This window comes from Phyllostomus hastatus, unplaced genomic scaffold (genome assembly GCF_019186645.2).
Source record: "Phyllostomus hastatus isolate PE091 unplaced genomic scaffold, TTU_PhHast_1.1 phas_contig_86, whole genome shotgun sequence".
Classification (NCBI taxonomy): Eukaryota; Metazoa; Chordata; class Mammalia; order Chiroptera; family Phyllostomidae; genus Phyllostomus; species Phyllostomus hastatus.
Genome location: NW_025333977.1, coordinates 47,410,504 through 47,425,027, shown reverse-complemented (window position 1 = coordinate 47,425,027; position 14,524 = coordinate 47,410,504).

The following is a 14,524-nucleotide window of genomic DNA, read 5'->3' as shown; positions in this document are numbered from 1 at the left end:
AGCGTAGCCTTCATTTTTTCATCTAATTTGTGACCAAATTCAACCAGTTCTGTGAGCATCCTGATCACCAGTGCTTTGAACTGTGCATCTAATAGGTTGGTTTATCTCTTCATCATTTAGTTGTATTTTTTTCTGGAGTTTTGATCTGTTCTTCTGTTTGGGCCTTTTTTTTTTTGGTCTTGACTCACCTGTTACTAGTGAGGGGCGGAGCCTTAGGTGTTTGCCCTGGGCAGGGCAACCCAGTCTTGGGTTGTGACACAGTATGTTGGGGAGGGGTCCGAGAGGGAACAATGGTGCTCAATCCTCTCTCTCTCGGATTTCAGTCCCTCCCACTGCTTCCCCCAAGCAAACGGAGCTCTTCTGGTGCTGATTCCCATGTGGGTGGGCTTATGTACATTCTAGGACCCTGTGGGTCTGTCCAATGAACTCTCCTGGGAGACTGGGAGTCTCTCCCTGCATGTCAACCCCCACAGGTGTTTTCAATTGATGTTTTGAGACCTTATTTCCCTGCGCTGGGACCCTGGGTTGTGCAGTCTACCTTGCTCCCCAGTTTCGCTGGTTTACCTGCACCTGAATATGGGATTGCCAGGTCAGTCGCCTTGCGCCCTGCATCCCACTCCACAATCGCCATCTCGCTGGGTCTGCTTGCTGCCACCTGGCACCAGGGTCTGCCAGCCACTGCCTGCGTACCCAGGGTCCGCCTGATACCATTTTTGCACCCCCAGGATCTGTCAGCTGCTGCCTTGCATGTCTCGGGTCCACAAGCCACTGCTTTTTTTGCCTTGACCCCTCTCCGCCCGGCCGCCAGCTCTGCCCCTCCTACTAGTCTGGATGAATGTTTCTATTTTAACTCCTTGGTTGTCAGACTTCCATACAGTTCAGTTTTTTGTCAGTTCTGGTTATTATTTTGTTTCTAAATTGTTGTCCTTATTTTGGTTTTTCCAGGAGGCACAGTGTGTCTACCTATGCCTCTGTCATGGCCGGAAGTAGCCCAGTGCCATAACTTTAATGACTACATTTTCTTTAAAGAAAATCTTTCATAAATATCACACTTCTGTGAAGATGTCTATATTATATAATTACATGGTTTTTAATAATAGTACATTAAAAAGTACTATTAGTAACAATTTTCTCATATTCCTACTACCTTTTTTATTGTGCTCAATTTTAGTGGTTGAAGTTCTTGTTTAGAAATAGTGTATATAATTTTTAAGTTTATGCTAATATCTTGATTTTCCCAAATACAAGTTCTAATTATTTTTACACTTGTGATAATACTTATGTATAGTGGTATCACTAGGTAACATACTCTGCATTATAGATTTTGCCCTAATTACAGCTCTAGGATTGGACATAGTTAATAAGGAAAATAATTCTTAGTTTATTATCAGTGAGTAACAGTGAAATTACCCTCCAACAATATTTGTTTCTTGTTAGGGGATGTCAAAGGCATTGATGTATTATTTTCTTTCTTTTTTTTTATAAAGATTTTTATTTATTTATTTTTAGTGAGGAGCGGGGGAAGAGAGAGAGAGAGGGAGAGAGAGAGAGAAACATCAATGTGCGGTTGCTAGGGGTCATGGCCTGCAACCCAGGTATGTACCTTGACTGGGAATTGAACCTGCGACATTTTGGTTTGCAGCCTGCGCTCAATCCACTGAGCTACGCCAGCCAGGGGTATTATTTTCTTTATTTTATTTATCATACTTGCCAAAGTTTTATTCATTGGGATTTGGAAGATTCATTAAAAATATGAGGACAGAGATCTAAGATTCTGGAGGAGGAAGTGGAAGCTGCTCAAACATCCTCCCAAGACCACTGGAATTACAACTAAATTGTAGAGAAATCATTTAGAATAATCAACTAAACACTAGCTGGAAAGAAGCCTTATAACCAAAGACAGATGGAAGTAAGCACCATGACGTGACTGGTAGTTAGTGCGAAGGAGGCCTGAACGGGCTGGCTAGGCTCCCATGGGCAACGGCTGAAATTCCAGAGGGATATTTCAGTGGCTGGGGGTTTCTGCTTGAGAAGTGTGCAGTCAACCCCAAGCTGGACTCCCCAGCCTGCAAGAGCCAGGAAAGGAACTCAGATAACATCCAGCTGTGAAAAGCAGAGGGGTTTCTGTCCACCTAGGAGAAACAACTGGGGATGCAGAGAGCCTCTTAAGGGGCCTAAGCACAAAATTCCATTTGCAGACTCTTAACCTGGGCTCCAGCAGAGGGAGGGCAAAGTGGACTATTGGTGCATGAGGAGAGTCTAGGGCTGGTGGCTCTGGGGAAAAAACCAAAAGAACAGCTAGCAGTATCTCTGTGCTGAGTCATTTCCCATACTGCAGAGGCCATCTTTCTCAAGCAGAGCACTCCCCTCCAAGTGGCATCAGCCTCAGGGGAAGCAATAGACCTGTTCACAGGTATTACTCTGCCCCATCCCATACACTTAATCTGGGCTGCTGAGGAATAGAGCTGGAGGCTATCTCAGTGATTAAGTTTAACAACTAAGGTGATCTCTGGGAGCTCTGAGATTTTAGACGAACCTCCCCTGGGCCTGGTGCTGGTAAAAGCTGGCCTTGGTGCACAGCCTGGTTCTTTCTGCACACAAACAGTTCCAGCAGAGGGAGCCACAAGCTCTGGGTCATTGATAATTAGGAACAGGTTGCTCAGGGTCAGTCACAGGCAGCGTCCGACATAGGTCTGCACCTATTAACGTAGGTCTACATAAGGATAAAGGGAACAATCCAACAAGAGAATAAAACCTTAGGTACAACATTAGAGGTACCTAAATATGGAAAGCAAATCTTCATGGACATAAAGGGAGAGATTGACAGAAACACAGTCATAGTAAGGGATTTTAACACCCCTTTGACTTCAATGCATATATCTTCTAGACAGAAAATCAATGAAGAGACAGCAGCCTTCAACAACATACTATATAAAATGGTTTTAATATCTTCAGAGCATTTCATCCCAAAGCAGCAGATTATGCATACTTTTCAAGTGTACATGAACTTTTTCTAGGATAGGCCACATGTTAGGACACAAAACAAATCTCAATAAATTTAAAAAGATTGAAATTATATCAAGCATCTTCTATGACCACAGTGCTATGAAAATAGAAAAACACACAAAGATATGGAAATTAAATAACTTGTTATTAAACAATGAATGGGTCAACATGAGATCAAGGAAGAAAATGAAAGATACCTGGAGACAAATGAAAACCAAACAGTCCAAAATCTATGGGGAGGCTTCTGGTAAAGATGGCAGCATAGGCAGACATGGCTCACCTCTTCACACAACAACATCAAAATTACAACTAAAATACAGAACAACCATCATTCAGAAATATCACAAATCAGCTTGAGTGGAAGTCTGACAACTACAGAATTAAAGAAACCACATCCATTCCGACTGGTAGGAGGAGCACACATGCAGACAGGTTGGTCTCTTGCACACGTGTGCTGCATAAAAGTTCAGGAAGGGATATCTCAGGAGTGAGGAGTCCCAGCCCAGGGTTCCAGTGCCAGGAACATAAGTCCCAAAACACTGGTTGCAAAAACCAGTGGGGATTGAGTCAGTGGGAGAAACATCTGGAGCCCCAAGAAGTTCCTCTTAAAAAGCACACTTGGGCTCACCTACTCAGACTCACTACCTCTGAGATACAGTGCCAGAGTGGCAGTTTGAAGGGCACCAGTGGCATATTGGGAGAGGCAGGTGTGTCTGGTGTCAAGGTGAGCAGAAGCCATTGTCCCTTTTTTGAGCCCTCCTCCTGCAGAGCCATGGAGCCAGCAGGCTGGACCATATTTGAGACTGCATCAACCTGGCTAACACTGTTTGATCCTCAGAAACACTGCCCCACCCAATTTATGGTCCACCCAAGCTGCTTTTCCATATGAATAACTGGCCTTGCCTCATGCTTCATAGCTTCTTAAGTCCTATCAAACAAGCAATAGCTGGCCTCAGTGAGCTCCAGGTCCAGCACTAGCAGCAGCTAGATTAGTTTCACAGCTTGGCTTTGCCGGAGAATCTCCAAGGCCAGCACAAGTAGCAGCCTTCTTAGATTGATTTATAGCTCAGGAAGGGCAACCTTGGGCAAAACACAAGTGGGGGCTGACCTTGGCCTGCACCACCTGGGAAACCCAGAGCCACCACACCTAGTGAATAGCTACAGACCCTTTGGAGAACTGCAACCGTGCCCCTGCACGCTGATCCTCTGTACAGGGTGGAGGTTGGTGGTAAATGGTCACAGCCAATCTTGTAGCTGACTGGCCTGGGTAAATCCCTCCCATTGATCTGCTAACAGCAACCATGGCTCAAATACAAGAGGAGGGTGTACTCAGCCAACCTGAAGGGTGTAACTTGATACTCAGCTTGGGTGACAGAGGAGGCTGTTACACTGAGCCCTACAGGATACCTACTACAATTGGCCACACTACCAAGACATGGTGTCAAAGCAGCTATACTTAATACATAGAAATAAACACAGGGAGGCTGCCAAAATTAGGAGACAAAAAAACATGGTCCAAATAACAGATCAAAACTCCAGAAGAAGAGCTAAATGAAATGGAGATAAGTAATGTATCAGATGCAGAGTTTAAAGAACTGATTATAAGCATGCTCAAGGAACTTAGTGAGGACCTCAGCAGCATAAAAAAGATCCAGTCAGAAATGAAGGATTCAGTCATTGAAATAAACAATTTACAGAGAAAATAGTAGAGTGGATGAGGCTGAGAATCAAATCAATGATTTGGAACATAAGGAGGCAAAAAACAACTAATCAACAAGAAGAAAAAAGAATCCAAAGATAGGGCAGTATAAGCAGCCTCTGGAACATCTTCAAGAGTTCCAAAATTGCCTCACACGGATGCCAGAAGGAGAAGAAAAAGAGCAAGAAATTGGAAATGTATTTGAAAGAATAATGAAAGAAAACTTCCCTAATTTGGTGTAGGAAGTCTAGGAAGCAGAGTCCCAATCAAGTTGAACCCAAAGAGTACCATACTTAAACACATCATAATTACAATTCCAAGGGTTAGAGATAAAGAGAGAATCTTACAAGCAGCTAGAGAAAAGCAGAGAATTACCTACAAAGGAGTTCCCATAAGGCTACCAACTGGTTTTTCAAAAGAAGCTTTGCAGACAAGAAGGAGCTGGCAAGAAGTATTCAAAGTGATAAAAAGCAAGGACCTACAACCAAGATTATTCTACACAGCAAAGTTATTTAGAATGGAAGGACAGATAAAGTGCTTCCCAAACAAGGTAAAGCTAAAGGAGTTCATCACCATCACCAAGCCCTTATTATATGAAATGTTAAAGGGACTTATCTAAGAAAAAGAGTATCAAAATTATGAACATTAAAATAATAAGAAACTCACAACTATCAACAACTGAATCTAAAAAATAAAAACATGGACAGACTAAGCAAACAATCAGAACAGGAACAGAATCATAGGTATGGGGATCATTTGGAGGGTTATCAGCTGGGAGGGGGTAGGTAGAGAAAGGGAAATAGTGTAATGATCAAGAAGCATAATTGGTAGGAATAAAGTAGATGGGAATATTGAGAAGAGTATAGAAAAGGGAGAAGCCAAAGAACTTATATGCATGACCCATGGACATGAACTAAGGGATGGGGGATTGCTAGAGAGGGTGGGGTATGGGGCAGCGGGGGACAAAGGCAAAAAAAAATTGGGACAGCTGTAACAGTATAATCAATAAAATATACATAAAAAAGAAACTATCTGTGGGACTCAACAAAAGCAATCCTATGAGGGAAATTCAAAGCACTACAGGCTTATCTCAAAAAAAAGTTTAAATAAACAGTCTAACTTTACACTTAAAGGAATTTGGAAAAGAGAACAAAGCTCACAGAGGGGTAAGATGGTGGCGAGATAGGTGGGAGTGGAGTCCACTTCCTTCTGTGCACAGGTGGAACACCTAGCCAATCTTCTGAGGAACAAACTGAACAGCCAATGATATCCCAGCATATATGAAGATTGGAGACCAAAACTGCAGAGGATATTGTAAAATCAGACAGTAAGGAGAGTGCTTTGGGACAATAAGGTCCCTGGGAAAGTGTGGGGACCGGGGCGGCTGCAGCCCCAGGCCTGGCACCTGCCAGGCCTGCTGTAGGATTCTTGGAAGAGAGCCAGGACAATGGCTCCCTCCTGTGCTAAACAGGGAGGTTTGAACAGCACCAGGATGGACCTAGATGCTTGAAGTCGCAGGAGGGGAATAATAACGGGATGGCAGGTGCACAGGGATGGTGTGCAACCACTGAGACTGTGGATGCCACGGAGACTGTGGATGACGGCTGGAAAGAGTTGGGCTGTGACTGACCCTGACCTGGATAGTCTCTGGTTTGGTTGGAGAGGCGAGCTGGGTGAGAGGCCAGGAGCTTGTCTGGAGCAACAGGCTTAAACAGGAGGAATTAAAAAAAAAAAAAGTACTCAGTGGCAGTTTAGGGAGTTCTCCCATAGCAGCCACCTTTGCCTCTCCTGGCTGTGCCTGCCCATGCAGCCTCAGCCGTGGGCCACCTCTGCTGCCAGGACCATGCTGCGTCCCTACCCTACTCCCGGCTGCTGCAACAGAGGGCACCCAACCACTCCCACAACCCCAGTGGTATGCTACCAACCCAGACACCCTCCCTGTCCCTGCAGCTGAGACCTGCCCCCACCCCCCACTGCTGCAGCAGAGGCCACTGTTTGCCTGATTGCAGCCTGGAGACTGTGTTCCTGCCTGTGCTCCTGTTACAGAACAAACAAGGGGGGGCCTGGGACTATATAATATTATTGAAAGAAGGCCCTGAGTCCGTTATGTCCGCCGCCCTAGGAAAGACATCTCTCAATGCCAGAGATTTGTGAAAAGGAAAGGAAATGTTTATTTAATGCTATACAAACTTCAAGTAGTGACCTAATGTCTTTATCAAAAATCCTAAAGTCCCTAAAAACACCCACAAACACACACAGTCCTTCCTTCCTTCCCCCTTTGCCCAGTCCAGAGTACTGTATCTCAGGAAAGGAAATAGAAGTCCATGGCTCAGGCAGTCCTCTGGTTCTTAGTTAGTCCTCCATCTCGACTGGGAGACCTCCCTGGGTTCCCGGCACCCTCGGCTGAGTCGCCAGGATCTCTGCTAAAACCAGGTGGTGGTTCCCCCTTCTAAAGCTGTGTGGGTCCCCACTCTGGCACAAGCACGTGGTCCTCTCTCCCAGGGCCACGGGAGTCCCCACTCTGCCAGGCCACGTGGTTCTCTCTCTCAGGGCTGCGGGAAGGGAGAGTCCCCACTCTATCCAGGCCGCATGGTTCTCCCTCTCTGGGATGCGGGAGTCTCCACTCTGCTAAAGACGCGTGGTTCTCTCTCAGTGGCTGCCATGTCTGGGTTTAAATCCCCCGCGCCAATCTTCTTCTGCAGCCCCATTTCCGACTCCTCCTACACTTGGGCACACTTGCCCTCAATCTGCTGTCTTCTCCAGCTTTTCTGGTCGCCATCGTGGGTCTGGCAGGTGTCACCCCATGTCATGGAGCCAATCTTCTCCCAGCTCCCACGCAGGCGCTGTAACTCAGGGGACCTGCCTCCCAGGTCCCATCTTGGGGGGGAGGTCCCTTTCCATCCCCCTGGCCTTGAGCATGGCCATAGCTATTTGAGCATATCTAAGTGACCAGCCAAAGGCTATAGGTATGCTAAATGACCATGCCATGGATTAGCTGCAAAGCTGCCCTGTATGTTCTTGCTCTGTGTGCCCCTTCCCCCAACTCACACCTGTGGGGGAAGGGGTGAAGACACCTTAAAATCTCCTGGACACCTTAAGTTCTGGACCCCATTTCAAATGCCTATTTGGGGTCCCCCCTCTTGGCTGCACCCTGTAACACTCCCGAGGCAGCAGTGGAGGCCACATGCTCACTTCTGCAGCCCCAGGGGCAGAGTGCACTTGACCCCACCATCCTGGCCGCAGTAGCAGAGGAGGTGTACACCCACAACAGCCACCCTGAGTGACTTGCTAAGAGGAAGGCAGAGACACCTCCTGCAGAGGACAGCAGCAAGGCTCAGGGAGTCAGCAATTCCCAGAAAGACTTAACTCAATGGGGAAACCAAACTATCCTGAAGAGACTCTGAGAGTCCCTAGCATCTAGGACAACAAAGAGCAAGAAGGTGGTGGGTGAGTTGCCCCTAAGTGGTGCACCTCAAGGACAGCACAACTGGTGGACTGAAGGTGTAGGCTGGGCACTGAAGGGCACTAGGGGCTCGGCAGTGAACTGAAGAACTGGGCTGGAGGCTGGGCAACAACGGAGAGTGTGGCTCATACCTGGCCCCCATCTCTGCAAAACCACAGGAAGGGAGAAAAGTGAAACCCATACCCCCTCAGCCTGCTGCAGACAGGAAGACCAGCAGAACTGGCTTGGCCAGTTTAAAGCCCCAGGAGGCTTTCTTTTTCCTTCTTCCTTTCTTTCTTTTCTCCCCCCCCACAAGTGAGACAATAAAACCTGGAGCTGTGAAAGGACCAGAGTCAGACCCAAAGGAATAGTCCCAATAATTGAGAGAGTGAGATAAATTTCACTTTGCTATTCCATATAACTTGCAAGTTATTGTTTTTTGTATTACTTTTTTCATTATTTTCACTTTTTATTTTATTAGTATTTTTTATTTCTCTTCTATTTAGTTTTCTTTGTTTTGTTTGTTCAATTGCATTATTTGACCGGTTTCTTTGTTCTCTCTTTCATAGTGTATTTTTAATTTTCCTTCCTTCACTTCACTTGTGTCACAATAGCACACTACTCTAGGTCATGCACTTCCTGTTGCTATTCAGATCACATAGATTCTGTTATATGGTTGTTGCTCCATTACTATTGTAAATAATTGTTCCATACAATTGTAAATGCTACACAGCACCCCTCCCAGATCTCAGCTCACTTCACTGTTTCCAGAATTTTATTCCTGTTGTGGTTAACTCTATTCTATCACACACTGCATCTATTTTCTATCCTTTATGCTCACAATATCTCATAATCTGACCTCCCACAAGCTCACTGTTTTCTGGATCCCACTCACAATCCTTCCCCCCACTAACAAGAGTCCTTTTTTCCACCCTGTTTTAAAAATGACTAGTTGGATGAAATATCACAGTTAACACTATATTTATCCAAAGGATCTCCTAACTGTTCTCTACAGGTTGGTAATGTAAGTTCCATAGAATACATTCCTGCTGTCTTAATCCATTTTGCCTTCCGCCTCCAATTGATCACATAAAAGAATAGGTGGGAGCTGTGAACAACAGTATACCTGCTGGAAGAGAGAACTTACCAACAAAGGAACCACCAATAGATAATAACAGAAGAAGGTGAAGGAGTGGAAGCCACACTAACCTCCACCAAGGACCAATGTGTAATTATAACTAAACAGTGGAGAAATTACCCAGAACAAATATCTGAACAATTTTGTGAGAAAAGCCTCAAAATCTTGGACAGACAGAAGAACCAGCTTCAACACAACCTGTCCACACCTGCACAACAGAATACAAGATGTGGTGGACGGAGCAACCCTCAGTTAACCAGCTGGAGGGAAGGATCCACCAAAGAAAGACCCAACAACAATCAAAACCCAAAGACATACAGAGAGCCAACATAAACAAGAGCCTAAGACCAGAAAACTCAGGAGATCAAAGAGACTGCACTACTGAATATCACAGGTCTCCTACCATAGATGTTCACACCATAAACCCAGGGAGTCAGAACAGATCGATTTAAGGAGCAGAGGCTAACAAGAAGAGTCTCACAAACAATGGGAAGATAGAGAACGAATCCCCAAATGAAAGGAAAGGAGAATGCTAATCAATGAAATAGAGGCAAGTCAACTATTAGATATTGAATTCAAAGCAACAGTTATAAGGAAGCTCAGTGAGTTTACAGAGAATTACCAAAAACTACAGGGAAACAACAATGAACTCACTGCAAACTATATCAACATGAAAAAGGAAATAGAAGCTATCAACAAGGGCCAAGAGGAAATGGAGAATACAATTTCTGAACTGAAGAACACAGAAGGAATCAAAAGCAGGCTAGACGAAGAAGAGGACTGAATCAGCGAGCTGGAGGACAAGGTAGAAAAAAATACCCAGAAATAGCAAGAAAAGGAAAAAAGACTCAGAAAGAACAAAGAGGTGTTAAGGGAACTGCAGGTCAACATGAAGCATAGTAATATCCGTATAATAGGGATACCAGAAGGAACAGAAGAAGAGCACGGGATAGAAAGTCTGTTTGAAAAAGTAATGATGGAAAACTTCCCTAATTTGATGAAAGAAAAAGTCACACAAATCCAGGAAACACAGAGAGTCCCAATCAAGAGGAACCCAAAGAGGCCCACTTCAAGCACATCATAATTAAAATGGCAAAAATCCAAGAAAAAGAGAGAATCTTAAAGGCAGCAAGGGAGAAACTGGAAGTAACATACAAGGAAGCCCTGATAAGACTAGCAGCTGACTTCTCAATGGGAATGCTACAAGGCAGAAAGGAATGGCAAGAAATATTCCAAGTAATGAAAACTGCAATCAACACTACTTTATCCAGCAAGGCTCTCAATTAAAATGGAAGGCCAAGTAAGGAGCTTCCCAGACAAAAGAAGGCTCAAAGAATATACCTCCTCCAAACCAGCTCTGCAAGAGATGCTTAAGAGTGCTTTAAGAAAAGAAAAAAAAAAAGAGTGAGAGAGAATGGAAAACAGGTACGAAAAATTGACAATGAATAAGTACCTATCAGTGATAACCTTAAATGTAACTGGATTAAATGCCCCAGTCAAAAGACATAGAATAGCTGAGTGGATAAGAAAACATGACCCACACATATGCTGCTTACAAGAGACCCAGATCAGAACAAAAGACCTGCATAGACTGAAAGTGAAGGGTTGTAAACAAATATTCCAAGCAAAGAGACAGGAAAAAAAAGCCAGGGTAGTAATACTCACATCAGACAAAATAGACTTCAAAAAAAGGGCCATAAAAAGAGACCCAGAAGGTCACTTTCTAATACTCAAGGGAAGAGACCATCAAGAAAACGTAAACATTGTAAGTATATATGCACCCAACATAAGAGCACCCAAATACATAAAGAAACCCTTAGAGGACTTCAAGAAAGATATTGATAGCAACACAATTATAGTAGGGGATTTTAACACCCCACTGTCAAAAACGGACAGATCTTCTAAACAAAATATCAACAAAGGTATTGTGGCATTGAACAATGCCCTAGAGCAAATGGACTTAACTGATATATATAGAGAGCCTTTCATCCCAAAGAAGCAAAATACACATTCTTTTCAAATGCACATGGAACATTTTCAAAGATAGACCACATGATAGGGCACAAAACAAGCCTTAACAAATTCAAGAAAATTGAAATCATATCAAGCATTTTCTCTCACTACAAGGGACTGAAACTAGAAACTAACCTCAAGGGAAAAACCCAAAAACACTCAAACTCTTGGAGATTGAATAGCATGCTATTAAACAATGAATGGGTCAAGAAGATAAAATACTACCCTTTGCAACAGCATGGATGGACCTGGAGAACATTACACTAAATGAAATAAGCCAGTCAAACAAAGACAAATGCCATATTTCACTTACATGTGGGATCTAAACTGAACAAGCAAAAGAGAGACAGACTGATAGCAGTATGACAGCTATTGGTGGGAGGAAGGTTAGTAGGTAGAGGAATTGAGCAAAAAGGAAAAAAGACTCATGGACATCACCAACAGTGAGTTGATTTGCAGGGGGGAGCAGAGAATAAGGGGGTTAAATATAACAAAAATAGTACAATGAAATTGCAAAAAAATAGGACAAATTTTATGTTTTGTTTTATTAACAAGAAGTCAAATGGTTAACCTTGTTTTTAACTATATTAACTTTAAAATATTTGCAAAATATGTAATTCAACAGCTTACCCTCATTTATTTCATCTGTAAGTATATAGTAACCTCTCTTACATTCTCTGCATTCTGGATTTGGTACCTCGTTTGTGTAGTACTTGTGAATAAAAAGCCAAAAATTCTTGTGGCTATGAATGATTAGGATGCTTCCTTGCAGTAAGGCCTATTTCAAAGGAAAACTGTTGACCAGAAACCCTGCTGTAGGCAGGCATAATATTTTCTTTCATGTTAATATATTTCTACTTACTGTGTGGTAATAAGAGGGAGCAGTTTTCTATATAAAGCCATGATAATTTACTCCTTTTATGTAATTCCTTATTCCCAGTTATTTTAATGATAAAAATGGGATTTTTTTTCTGTTCCAGCTCCCTACTCAACCTTTCTGATCAACAACGTTATGAAAAATTTAAACCCATTTCTACTTTTAAATTTGTAAATTGAATTCTGTATAAAAATACAACTTTAATAACATATAACTTCATGCATGTGGCATAGGCCTCCTCCATTAGCCTGAACCAGGCATCCAAAACTTTATAATAACTAGGCTACACGGGGACTCCTACATTTAGAAGAAGAGCAGATGTCAAAATGATTTTAGACTGGTGGATAAAACAAATTCTAGGGCATGTCTTTGCACATTTGAAACCCAGTCTAGACTATTTCAAGAGAGTATTTAATGTGATCAAAAGTGATATTAAGAGTCATCAAAGAGATATATTGTTAAGTAAATATGTTTATTAAAGTAGAGATAATGGCCTAATGTTTTAGGAAGCTTTTTATTGTTTGCCATCTTTTTAGCATTCTAGTTCATGAAAAATAAAGGCAGATACAGTTAACCAGGACACAGCTTCCTGAATCCTTTAACTAATTACCCTTTTTGTTAGGGGAGGAAAGAGCTATTTCCTAATAGTACATTAAAGGTTAAAACAATTGTACTGGGATTAATAGTTGAAAAGGAAACAGTTCATGGGAAATGGTCTACATGCTGCTTGCAGATGCAGGTGTCAAGGAGAATTAAGATGAACATCCATGTTCATTATATATGAATGATAGATCAAAGACATGGACCTGACCTTTGTGCAGGCACATTTGTCTTCCAGCAAAAGAGTATTATATCCTCCATTCTTCACAAGGATAAAAATATAAGGATATATTGATCACCTCCAGAAATGTTTGTTGTAATCTGAATTATTTTTGCCTTTTCACTCACCTTACTAAGTAACCCTTTGTATTTTAGGCTCCCTGGAAAACATTTAGCAGTATAATTATACAGATTTTTATGGAAAAGCTAATATTTCACCTTAGTTAAAGCCTTGGTGGATCAGGGAAGGAAAAGAAATATTAGCTTAGTTCAGTGACTTTCTAGTCTCTTAACTTGACACTTTCATGCACATTATGCTATTTTCTATGGTAAACTGTCACTGTTCCTGATTCTGAAAGTTAATAGCCTTCAGTAAATACTTAAAGTAAGAAATTATGTAAATTTCTTCACTTTGTCTTATGCTGTGTAAAAAATAGGGAACAATAAAAAGTAATATTAAAAATTAGCACTGAGTTATAGTTTCATTCCATTTGCTTTGATATCATTTCTCAATCAATCATAAAAAAAGGCTTTGCATCTCCTGATCTCTTCTGATACAGAGGGTGAGTCCCAAAATACATATCATTATTTGAATTGTGTACTGCATGGCCACAGCAATAAGGCAGTATTAGCTGTAGTTTTCCGTCCATCTCAACTGGGATCCAGAGCCAAAAAGGCTTCTGACCAACTAACACAATAGTCTTTAGTAATATATTTGACTCAGTAGAAAAGGACTAGCATTAAAAGGCTTTATTATTATACATTTGACTTTTATCCTATTTTTGTTCTAGGCAGACAGTAGTGAGAAGTGGTAACTGATAGACTGGGCATCTTGAAAGAAACCTCAAAAACTTACCAGTGAACACAGAATAAGTACATCGAGTTGAGCTGCTTAGTATAGATGTTAAGGAGCCCATACCCATATAGGGATATGTTGACCCTGAGTACATCACAATATCACAGTATGATCATACATACAATAGAAATTTTGTCTTTTCTGGTACAATAAAACAACTGAAAACAGAATAGTTCTGTGTAGCCTTTAAGGTACAAAGTTTATATAGCTAAGTTCTAACTTAACATTGTTGGTAGGTTTTGTGACTTTAAGCAACTAACATGTAATAGCAATTTACTACAGGCTGATATTAACAAGAGTCCACTTCCTACAATGTCTCATCAATGTTACAATAAAACTATCTGCTGTATCTTGTGAAGGTGAATCATGTCTAGGCCAAAATTTACAACTTGCCATAATTTCTATCCATGGATTTTCTTACCTATTTAACCTACCTACCTACCTACCTACCTACCTACCTACATACCTACCTACCTACCTACCTACTTATTTGTTTATAAGAAGGGATGGGAGGGAGACAGACAGGAAGAGAAACATTGATGTGAGCGAGGAACATTGATCAGTTGGTTGCCTCTCATACATGCCCTTACTGGAACTGAGCCTACAACCCAGGCATGGGCCCTTACTGGGGATTGAACCAGCGACCTTTCACTTTGTGGGATGACACCCAACCA